The following is a 12738-nucleotide window of genomic DNA, read 5'->3' as shown; positions in this document are numbered from 1 at the left end:
AAATATGAAAAATGGCTATCACAAAATTAAATATGGCATATTAAACAACAGCTGGCTTATAAAAGTTCAATAATGGCAGCCTTTGCTGTTATTATGTTATTGTTATGACACTGTCTAATGGGACATTTTGAGATCCTTTATTAGTTTTCTGACACTGCAACAGCTTACTCCTATGACAGTGACTTCCTTAGGAAGTTTAGATATCCTATCTTTTTGTGCTGTGATGCATTGTATTTTGATTATCCTCAGGATTGCACATTCACCATACTTCTTATCCAAAACAATAATTCACTGGTTCCTCAAGATATTTATAGAATTCAGAGTTTTTGTTATATGGTCACAGAATCATTTATAAACACATTTTTTAAATGAAGAATATATTCATTCTAACCTGATGATTAAAGAATTTTTATCCTTTTGTGAGTTTTGAAATATTAATGAGGGTAAAGCTTCTTATTGCTTAATTAATTTTAGATCCATTGACTTTAATGGTCTTGCTTGTTTTCAAGAACTTAAACAGTCAAACAGTTTCAATACCTATATCTGATATAATTACTTGACATGAAGTCCTTTCTTTTTCATATTTTTCTCTGCTAATTTATATTTATTTTACCAGGCCAAATATTAACGTGGAGTGCTAAAGAACAGGTAAAGCACATGAAAACTATGAAATAGTTATTTATATTATTGTCTATATAGGCCAGAAGCAAACAAAATGTTATCTTTTTATTAATTTATTTATTTTAATTGGAGGATAATTACTTTACAATATTGTAGTGGTTTTTGCCATACATTGACATGAATCAGCCATGGGTGTACATGTGTTCCCCATCCTGAACCCCCCACCCTCTTCCCTCCCCATCCCATCCCTCAGGGTCATCCCAGTGCACCAGCCCTGAGCACCCTGTCTCATGCATCAAACCTGGACTTGTGATCTATTTCACATATGATAATATACATGTTTCAATGCTATCCTCTCAAACCATCCCACCCTCACCTTCTCCCACAGAGACCAAAAGTTGGTTCTTTACATCTGTGTCTCTTTTGCTGTCTTGCATACAGGGTCATTGTTACCATCTTTCTAAATTCCATATATATGCATTAATATACTGTATTGGTGTTTTTCTTTCTGACTTACTTCACTCTGTATAATAGGCTCCAGTTTCATCCACCTCATCAGAACTGATTCAAATGCATTCTTTTTAATAGCTGAGTAATACTCCGTTGTGTATATGTACCAAAGTTTTCTTATCCATTCATCTGCCATGGGACATCTAGGTTGCTTCCATGTCCTAGTTATTGTAAACACTGCTGCAATGAACATTGGCGTACATGTGTCTCTTTCAATTCTGGTTTCCTCGGTGTGTATGCCTAGCAGTGGGATTGCTGGGTTGTATGGGAGTTCTATTTCCAGTTTTTAAAGGAATCTCCACACTGTTTTCCAGAGTGGCTGTACTAGTTTGCATTCCCACCAACAGTGTAAGAGGGTTCCCTTTTCTCCACACCCTCTCCAGCATTTATTGTTTGTAGACTTTTTGATAGCAGCCATTCTGATTGGAGTGAGATGATACTTTATTGTGGTTTTAATTTGCATTTCTCTGATAATGAGTGATGTTGACCATCTTTTCATGAGTTTGTTAGCCATCTGTGTGTCTTCTCTGGAGAAATGTCTGTTTAGTTCTTTGTCCCATTTTTGATTGGGTAGTTTATTTTTCTGGGATTGAGCTGCATGAGCTGCTTGTATATTTTTGAGATTAATCCTTTGTCAGTTGCTTCATTTGCTATTATTTTCTCCCATTATGAAGGCTGTCTTTTCACCTTGCTTATAGTTTCCTTCGTTGTGCAAAAGCTGTTAAGTTTAATTAGGTCCCATTTGTTTGTTTTTGCTTTTATTTCCACTATTCTGGGAGGTGGGTCATAGAGGATCCTGCTATGACTTATGTCAGAGAATATTTTGCCTATATTTCCTCTAGGAGTTTTATAGTTTCTCGATTTACATTTATATCTTTAATCCATTTTGAGTTTATTTTTGTGTGTGGTGTTAGAAAGTGTTCTGGTTTCATTCTTTTACGAGTGGTTGATCAGCTTTCCCAGCACTACTTGTTAAAGAGATTGTCTTTTCTCCATTGTATATTCTTGCCTTCTTTGTCAAAGATAAGGTGTTCATAGGTGCACGGATTTATCTCTGGGCTTTCCATTTTGTTCCATCGATCTTTATTTCTGTCTTTGTGCCAGTACCATACTGTGTTAATGACTGTAGCGTTGTAGTATAGTCTGAAGTCAGGTAGGTTGATTCCTCCAGTTCCATTCTTCTTTCTCAAGATTGCTTTGGATATTCGAGACTTTTGTATTTCCATACAAATTGTGAAACTATTTGTTCTAGTTCTCTGAAAAATACCACTGGTAGCTTGATAGGGATTGCATTGAATCTATAGATTGTTTGGGGTAGTATACTCATTTTCACTGTATTGACTCTTCCAATCCATGAACATGGTGTATTTCTCCATCTATTTGTGTCATCTTTGATTTCTTTCATTAGTGTTTTATAGTTTTCTATATATAGGTCTTTTGTTTCTTTAGGTAGATTTATTCCTAAGAATTTTATTCTTTTTGTTGCAATGGTGAATGGAATTGTTTCCTTAATTTCTCTTTCTGTTTTCTCATTGTTAGTGTATAGGAATACAAGGGATTTCTATGTGTTAATTTTATATCCTGCAGCTTTACTACATTCATTGATAAGCTCTAGTAATTTTCTGGTGGTGTATTTAGGGTTTTCTATATAGAGGATCATGTCATCTGCTAACATGTTATTAAAATGCATACGCCTCAAAACTCTTTAATAGTAAACTTAGAAAACAATAGGATTCTAAAATATCTAGAGAGAAAGCCTACCTATTTTGGAAACAGTGATCACATAGGTAGCATATACTCAGTGAGTCTGGGGATTCAGATTCAAAGATGTGGTCCTGAGAGTGAGGTTTGCTACACGAAACAGGGAGTGGCATTTCTGCAAAAATTAATAAGTAGATAGACTGATAATTATTTTCAGAAATACTTAGATCTTTAATATACTAAATCTACAGATCAAAGGTTTCTACTTTTTCCTTTTACATAAGTACTCTATTATTTACCTGTTTAGCCCACTGAGAAAGCTATTCCCCATCTTTTTAACAAGTCATGAGATTATATTATCCTGTTATTCTTCACACTAAGTTAGAGATTTTTTTTTTAATCCAAATGAACCCCAGATATTTTTGCTCATTTCCAAGCTAGAGTTGTAAGTAGAAAAAGTATAGACTCTGAACTCAGGGACTTAACCACTTTTCCTTATAAAATGTTATTTAATCTAGAGCAAATCACTATATCTCTAATAGCTCTGTTTGTTTACCTAAAAAGGGATACAAATGTATTGTTAGAATGATTAAATAAAGAACATACATAAAAGCCTCTGGCCTGTGGTGTTTGTTTTTCTTAAATTTTATCTTTGTTTCAATTAGTTTTAATTCTTTAAATATATGTATTTTTCCATTAAATCCTATTTCAGTTCAATATACTATGTGTTTGATCATATTTTTGGTCCCAAGCATTCAGTGTGAACCCCTGTCTTTAAATATGTTACTTTTCAGCTTCCTCTTTTAAAGCAATGAAATATTCCTGCTACAAACATTCAGCTCAGCCCTGTGACTTTCTTTGGTCTATAGGAATGAGATAAAGATGAAAGTATGCCTTAAAAAGTCTTGCATTTCTTTTTTGTTTGTTTTTTTTTACTTGTTCTGTGATTGTGCTAAGTTGCTTCAGTCATGTCTGACTCTTTGCAACCCCATGGATTGTAGTCCACCAGGTTCCTCTGTCTATGGGATTTCCCAGGCAAGAATACTGGAGTGGGTTGCCATTTCCTTCTCCAGAGGATCTTCCTGACCCAGGGATCAAACTCAGGTCTCTTATGTCTCCTGCATTGGCAGGTGGGTTCTTTACCACTAGAGCCACCTGGGAAGTGTACTGCATGATTAAGACTGTCTGATTTAGTTTAAAAATGTGTAAGAATGTATTTATACTAATTATGGGACATGTTTATCCTACTTTATTCATTGTTTTTCTAAAATTCAATTTTAACTGACAGCCTATATTTTGTTTGGCAATCTTACCCAACATGTCTCTACCATTTCTGTAAGCACCAGATAGCATTTCAGTCCTGGAAAGATGAAAAACTGGTTAAGTACACCTGCTCCAGCTGAAGTACAGCATGAAATAGAGATGCCAAAACAAACAACCACAAAACCTTGTTATTGAATTACATACAGATAGATAACACGACTGTGTACTAAGAAAACCAAAGAGAATCTAAAACTATTAGAATAAATAAATGATCCTACAAAATTTCTAAGTAAAATTAAATATGTAAAAATCAAATATATTTCTACATATTAACAGTAAACAGAAAATAAAAAATCTCAAATATGGTGCCATTTGCAATAAAATTTAAAAAAGCACTAATTGCATTGGAATGTATCTGATACAGGCCTTCTCTGGGGGCTCAGCAATAAAGAGTCTGCCTGCAATACAGCAGACCTAAGAGACGCTGGTTCTATCCCTGGGTTGGTAAGATCCCCTGAAGGAGGGAATGACAACCCACTCTAGTGTTCTTTCCTAGAAAATCCCATGGACAGAGGCAGGGGACACAGGCAGTACCGTAACCTAGCAGGCTACAGTCCATAGGGTTGCAAAGAGTCAGATACGACTGAAGGGACCGAGTACACATACCTAATAAAATATGCATAATGCTATACCCAACATCCAAGGAGTGGCGGCTGCACGGGCACAGGAGGGCCGAGAGGAGCTACTCCACAGTCAAGGTCAGGAGGGGCAGCCATGAGGAGATGCCCTTCATCCAAAGTAAGGAGCAGTGGCTGTGCTTTGCTGGAGCAGCCGTGAAGAGATACCCCACGTCCAACATAAGAGAAACCCAAGTAAGACGGTAGGTATTGAGAGAGGACATCAGAGGGCAGACACACTGAAACCATAATCACAGAAAACTAGACAATCTGATCACATGGACCAAACCCTTGTCTAACTCAATAAAACTAAGCTATGCCATGTGGGGCCACCCAAGACAGGCGGGTCATGGTGGAGAGGTCTGACAGAATGTGGTCCACTGGAGAAGGGAATGGCAAACCACTTCAGTATTCTTGCCTTGAGAACCCCATGAACAGTATGAAAAAGCAAAATGATAGGATACCGAAAGAGGAACTCACCGGGTCGGTAGGTGCCCAATATGCTACTGGAGATCAGTGGAGAAATAACTCCAGAAAGAATGAAGGGATGGAGCCAAAGCAAAAACAATACCCAGTTGTGGATGTGACTGGTGATGGAAGCAAGGTCCAAGCTGTAAAGAGCAATATTGCATAGGAACCTGAAATGTTAGGTCCATGAATCAAGGCAAATTGGAAGTGGTCAAACAGGAGATTGCAAAAGTGAACATTGACATTCTAGGAATCAGAGAATTAAAATGGACTGGAATGGGTGAATTTAACTCAGATGCCCATTATATCTACTACTATGGGCGGGAATCCATTAGAAGAAATGGAGTAGCCATCATGGCCAACAAAAGAGTCTGAAATGCAGTATTTGGATGCAACCTCAAAAACGACAGAATGATCTCTGCTCGTTTCCAAGCCAAACCATTCAATATCACGGTAATCGAAGCCTACGCCCCAAGTAGTAACACTGAAGAAGCTGAAGTTGAATGGTTCTATGAAGACCTACAAGATCTTTTAGAACTAACACCCAAAAAAGATGTCCTTTCATTATAGGGGCCTGGAATGCAAAAGTAGGAAGTCAAGAAACACCTTGAGTAACAGGCAAATTTGGCCTTGGAGCATGGAATGAAGCAGGGCAAAGGCTAATAGAGTTTTGCCAAGAGAATGCACTGTTCATAGCAAACATCGTCTTCCAATAACACAAGAGAAGACTCTACACATGGGCATCACCAGATGGTCAACACCAAAATCAGATTGATTATTTTCTTTACAGTCAAAGATTATGTAGAGTCAGCAAAAACAAGACCAGGAGCTGACTGTAGTTCAGATCATGAACTCCTTATTGCCAAATTCAGACTTAAATTGAAACAAGTAGGGAAAATCACTAGACCATACCCTGTAGACTGTAGCCCACCAGGCTCCTCCGTATATGGGATTCTCCAGACAAGAATACTGGAGTGGGTCGCCATTTTCTTCTCCAAGACCATTCAGGTATGACCTAAATCTAATCCCTTATGATTATACAGTGGAAGAGAGAAATAGATTTAAGGGACTAGATCAGATAGAGCGCCTGACGAACTATGCACAGAGGTTCATGCCATTGTACAGGAGACAGGGATCAAGAACATCCCCATGGAAAAGAAATGCAAAAAAGCAAAATGGCTGTCTGGGGAGGCCTTACAAATAGCTGTGAAAAGAAGAGAAGCGAAAAGCAAAGGAGGAAAGGAAAGATATAAGCATCTGAATGAAGAGTTCCAAAGAATAGCAAGGAGAGATAAGATAGCCTTCCTCAATGATCAGTGCAAAGAAATAGAGGAAAACAACAGAATAGGAAACAAGAGATCGCTTCAGGAAAATTAGAGATACCAAGGGAATATTTCATGCAAAAATGGGCTCCATAAACGACAGAAATGGTAAGGACCTAACAGAATCAGAAGATATTAAGAAGAGGTGGCAAGAATATACAGGAGAACTGTACACAAAAGATCTTCTTGACCCAGATAATCACGATGGTGTGATCACTCACCTAGAGCCAGACATCTTGGAATGTGAAGTCAAGTGGGCCTTTGAAAGCATCACTATGTACAAAGTTAGTGGAGGTGATGAAATTCCAGTTGAGCTATTTAAAATCCTGAAAGGTGATGCTGTGAAAGTGCTTCACTCATTATGCCAGCAAATTTGGAAAACTCAGCAGTGGCCACAGGACTGGAAAAGGTCAGTTTTCATTCCAGTCCCAAAGAAAGGCAATGCCAGAGAATGCTCAAACTACCGCACAATTGCACTCATCTCACACGCTAGTAAAGTCATGCTCAAACTCCTCCAAGCCAGGCTTCAGCAATACGTGAACAGTGAACTTCCAGATGTTCAAGCTGGTTTTAGAAAAGGCAGAGGAACCAGAGATCAAATTGCTAACATCAGCTGGATCATGGAAAAAGCAAGAGAGTTCCAGAAAAACATCTACTTCTGCTTTATTGACTATGCCAAAGCCTTGTACTGTGTGTATCACAATAAACTGTGGAAAATTCTGAAAGAGATGGGAATACCAGACCACCTGACCTGCCTCTTGAGAAACTTGTATGCAGATCAGGAAGCAACAGTTAGAACTGGACATGGAACAACAGACTGGTTCCAAATAGGAAAAGGAGTACGTCAAGGCTGTATATTGTCACCCTGCTTATTTAACTTATATGCAGAATACATCATGAGAAATGCTGGGCTGGAAGAAGCACAACTGGAATCAAGATTGCAGGGAGAAATATTAATAACCTCAGATATGCAGATGACACCACCCTTATGGCAGAAAGTGAAGAGGAACTCAAAAGCCTCTTGATGAAAGTGAAAGAGGAGAGTGAAAAAGTTGGCTTGAAGCTCAACATTCAGAAAACGAAGATCATGGCATCTGGTCCCATCACTTCATTGGAGATAGATGGGGAAACAGTGGAAACAGTGTCAGACTTTATTTTTTGGGACTCCAAAATCACTGCAGATGCTTATTGCAGCCATGAAATTAAAAGACACTTACTCCTTGGAAGGATATTTATGACCAACCTAGACAACATATTAAAAAGCAGAGACATTACTTTGCCAACAAGGTCCGTCTAGTCAAGGCTATGGTTTTTCCAGTGGTCATGTATGGATGTGAGATTTTAACTGTGAAGAAAGCTGATCACCGAAGAATTGATGCTTTTGGTGTTCGAGAACTCTTGAGAGTCGCTTAGACTGCAAGGAAGTCCAAACAGTCCATCCTACGGGAGATCAGTCCTGCGTGTTCATTGGAAGGACTGATGCTAAAGCTGAAACTCCAATACTTTGGCCACCTCATGCAAAGAGTTGACTCATTGGAAAAGACCCTGATGCTGGCAGGGATTGGGGGCAGGAGGAGAAGGGGACGACAGAGGATGAGATGGCTGGACGGCATCACTGACTCGATGGACATGAGTTTGAGTAAACTCCAGGAGTTGGTGATGGACAGGGAGGCCTGGCGTGCTGCGTTTCATGGGGTCACAAAGAGTTGGACAGGACTGAGCTACTGAACTGAACTGAACTCTATATGGAAAAACAAACATTTCTAAGAGTTTAAAAAAGACAAACTGAGATAGATCCCATGCTTTGCATTAGAATATTTCATACGTTAAAAATGTCAGGTCTTCCCAAATTAACCTTTTAGATGGAACATTGTCTTAACAAAAATCCCAGAAGTTTTGTTTATCTGTGGAAGTGGCAAATTTGTTCTAAAATTGATTTAGAAAATATAACCGTCTAAGAACAGCAAAGACAATCTTGAAAAAATGTCTTTATTTATTTATCTACATTATGATTATATATTATGTATTATATTTCACAGATATATATTTGGTATGCTGTATATTGATATATCACATATTATATATTATATTACATATATATCTGACTAAATCCTTATATACAGATGTAATGACAAATAAAATTATATTAGTTTTGATATTTGTACAGGATTCAATATTTACACTGTGAAATGATTACACAAGTCTAATCAACTATAATTACCTTACTGTACATTACCAGGAAAAAACAATTCTGTTTTAATGGAAATGAATGTGCATGACTTTTATTTCTTGAAATAAGAGTTTTTATAATCAAATTAATATCTTGATCCTCACTTCCAATAATTACCTGGAAGATAATTTAAACCATCCTTCTCATTATGGACAATTAGAAGACATTTTTAAGATGTATTTTCTTCTTAAAAGATGAGACATTATATAGGTGGCATGATATTCAACAACTATCAAACCAAGACTCAAGACTCATGGGACCCTAATCAAGGTGAGCACTTGGACTATTTTGGTTAAAGTTCAGTCTGGTGTACCATGAAATACACAGGTCTTGGTGAACAGGCTTACTTTGTGCTAGGAGCCTGAAGCAACTATGGACAGCAACTCTGAGTAGACTTGTATGCAGAGTTCATCATGAGAAATGCTGGGCTGGATGAAGCACAGACTGGAATCAAGATTGCTGGGAGAAATATCAGTAACCTCAGACATGCAGATAACACCACCCAAATAGCAGAAAGCAAAGAGGAACTAAAGATAAAGGTGATAAAGGTGAAAGAGAGAAAGAGAGTGAAAAAGCTGTCTTAAAACTCAACATTCAAAAAATTAAATCATGGCATTCAGTCCCATCACTTCATGGCAAATGGATGGGACAGATAAAATAGAGTGACAGAAACTATTTTCTTGGGCTCCAAAATCATTGCAGATGGCAACTACAACCACGAAATTGAAAGCCACTTGCTCCTTGGAAGAAAAGCCATGACAAATCTAGATAGTGTATTCGAAAGCAGATATTATTTTTCCAACAAAGGTTCAAATAGTCAAAGCTATGATTTTTCCAGTAGTCATGTACAGATGTCTTTGAATTATGGTGCTGGAGAAGACTCTTGAGAGTTCCTTTAACAGCAAGGACATCAAACTGGTCAATCCTAAATGTAGTCAACCCTGAATATTCATTGGAAGGACTGATGCTGAAGCTGAAGTTCTAGTACTTTGGCCACCTGTTGCGAAGAGCCAACTCATTAGAAAGACCCTGATGCTGGGAAAGATTGAAGGCAGGATGAGAAGGGGACAACAGAGGACAAGATAATTGGATGGCATCACTGACTCAATGGACAAGAGTCTGAGCAAACTCTGGGAGATGGGGATGGACAAGGAAGCCTGGTGTGCTGTAGTCCATGAGGTCGCAAAGAGTAGGACATGACTGAGCAACTGAACAGCAACAATGTAGTGACTCTGTGGACTTCTTCCATCCCCCAGCTGCTCCTGCTGCTCAGTCTCTCTGTCACCCAACTCTTTGCAACCCTATGGGCTGTAGCCCACCAGGCTCTTCTGTCCATAGAATTCTCCAGATAATAATACTGAAGTGGGTAGCCATGCCCTCCTCCAGGGGATCTTCCTGACCCAGGTATCAAACCTTCATCTCTTACATATGCATTGGCAGGCAGGTTCTTTACCACTAGCACCACCTGGGAAGCCCCTAGTTGGGGCTTGTTATTCAGTTCAGTTCAGTTCATTTCGGTTGCTCAGTCATATCTGACTCTTTGTGACCCCATGGACTGCAGCATGCCAGCCTTCCCTGTCCATCACCAACTCCAGAAGCTTTCTCAAACTCATGTCCATCGAGTCGGTGATGTCATCCAGCCATCTCATCCTCTGTCAACCCCTTCTCCCCCTGTCTTCAATCTTTCCCCACATCAAGGTCTTTTCCAGTGAGTCAGTTCTTTGCATCAGGTGGCCAAATTATTGGACTTTCAGCTTCAGCATCAGTCTTTCCCCCAATGAATATTCAGGACTGATTTCCTTTAGGATGTGCTAGTTTGATCTCTTTGCAGTCCAAGGGACTCTCAAGAGTCTTCTCCAACACCAGTTCAAAAGCATCAGTACTTTGGCTCTCAGCTTTCTTTATAGAAAACTCTCAAATCCATACATGATTAATGGAAAAACCATAGCTTTGACTGGACGGATCTTTGTTGACAAAGTAGTGTCTCTGCTTTTTAATATGCTGTCTAGGTTTGTCATAACTTTTCTTCCAAGGAGTAAGTGTCTTTTAATTTCATGGCTGCAATCATCATCTGCAGTGATTTTGGAGCCCCCCAAAATAAAGTCTCTCACTGTTTCCATTGTTTCCCCATCTATTTGAAGGACTAGTCCCTAAGATAAGGTAAGAAAACTTAACTAAGCTTTACTTAATTCTTCATAAAGAGCTAACAACTAAACAGCCGTGAACTTGCATCTTCACATTATGGTGACTTTTAAATAGATTAAAAGTTTTCCAGACTGAACTTCAGGCATTCAGGCATCCGTGGCTTACCTTAGGTTTTGCTAATTTATTCAACTAAGTAAGTGTATAGAGTATTTGTCTCAGCAAAGCCTTCAAAAAGTATTGAAATAATTAAGATATAAACCAACAGTCACTGAGAAGCAGATTCTAACGGAGACATATGATAGAACTTGTACATAATTACTACAGTATAGAGTATTATTGTAAGTGTCCTGTGACTAGCAGAAAGAGTCCCAAGGAACATGAAACAATCAATGCCCTGTTAAAGGAAAAGCCAGTAACTGAGTCGAATGCCCAGAATGGAGTTGGATTTCACAAGGTGAAAATAAATTATTATTATAGCTAAGACTACATTGTATTAACATGTGCCATCCACTAATGTATGCCCCTTATGTGCGTCGAATTATTTGATTTTCAACTATATTTAATATGATAGATTTTACTATTGTACCCAATTTACAGATGAGGAAAACAAGGCACAAAACAGTTCTTCTACCTTTCAGAGAAGAAGTAAATATAAGTTTCTCGTAGGATGAAGAAAATATATGACAATAAGGTTGTGGAATAGATATGCCAATTCACCTATGCCAAGTGAATTGTGATGCACTTATTTATATTTATTAATAATATATGAAACCACAAATGCAAAATTTTATCCAAGACAAAGTTACACTTTTGGAAAATATCATAAAATGCATTTTCCTGTTTGGTAAATATTTAATATTAATTAAATAAATCATCATAAACTGTTTAGTTGTTTTTAAGTATTATTTTCTAATTAATGATATAGGAATAGTAAGCCTATCAAGAGGGGTTAAAAAATTTGGGCTCTGCAAAAATAAGAGAAGATAAGTGGTTAGCCACATATTAGAGTAGATCCATCTTAATGGCTGAGACTTAAGACATTAAGAGAATGGTGAATTCCTTGTATTTATCATTCTAAAAAGCTGCAATATTATCACTGTTTTGAAATCAATAGGCTCCATCTCCCCATTTCTTACTAGGAAAGAAAACTCCTAACAAGGTCAGGCATTTTGTCCTATGTCACACACCAGGATGGTTATTGTCCTGAAATAAATGTAAGATTCTTTACTCCCTGAAGCCAGTTCACAAGTGAGATGGTGTTAATCCCCAGGGATTCAGTCTCTTGCAAATCAGATGAGTATGAAATACCCATCTATTTCAGAACCAGTTCCACAGCTGGAGTGCTATCACGCCTCATAAAATATGATGAGAAACCTAGAAGGACCTCACCCATGGAGGTGACTATTACACTGGCATTTACAAAGCAATGGGTTATTTTCTCCTTTGTGGACTTGTCTCATTTTCATTTCTGCCTCACCTTGTCTTATTGCAGGAGAAAATAAGTGAATGGCAATCATATGAAAGTGAAAAGTGAAAGTGAAAGTCTCTCAGTCCTGTCGGACTCTTTGCAACCCCACGGACTATACAGTCCATGGAATTCTCCAGACCAGGATACTGGAGTGGGTATAGCCTTCTCTTCTTCTCTGATAGCTCAGATGGTAAAGTATCCGCCTGCAATGCAGGAGACCAAGGTTTGATTCCTGGGTCGGGAAGATCCGCTGGAGAAGGGAAAGGCTATATCCACTGCAGTATCTGGCTGCATGTTAAATGTATATTTGTATTACCATATTATAGAGGATTC

General features: G+C 38.2%; 1 long non-coding RNA gene across 1 annotated transcript in view; it reads left to right on the top strand.

Annotated features, from left to right (window-relative positions):
* Positions 1-12449, top strand: part of LOC129561580 (uncharacterized) — a 122287-nt gene extending 109838 nt beyond the window's left edge. The window contains exon 5 of the long non-coding RNA XR_016037417.1: positions 12430-12449. This is a non-coding gene — a long non-coding RNA (uncharacterized LOC129561580). The remainder of the gene's footprint in view (positions 1-12429) is intronic.
* Positions 12450-12738: the final 289 nt, after the last annotated feature.

Source organism: Moschus berezovskii, chromosome 5 (genome assembly GCF_049115385.1).
Source record: "Moschus berezovskii isolate FMDL1 chromosome 5, NW_MosBer_1.0, whole genome shotgun sequence".
Taxonomy (NCBI): Eukaryota; Metazoa; Chordata; class Mammalia; order Artiodactyla; family Moschidae; genus Moschus; species Moschus berezovskii.
Note: the sequence above shows the minus strand (reverse complement) of the source record. Positions and strands in the feature narration are given on the sequence as shown.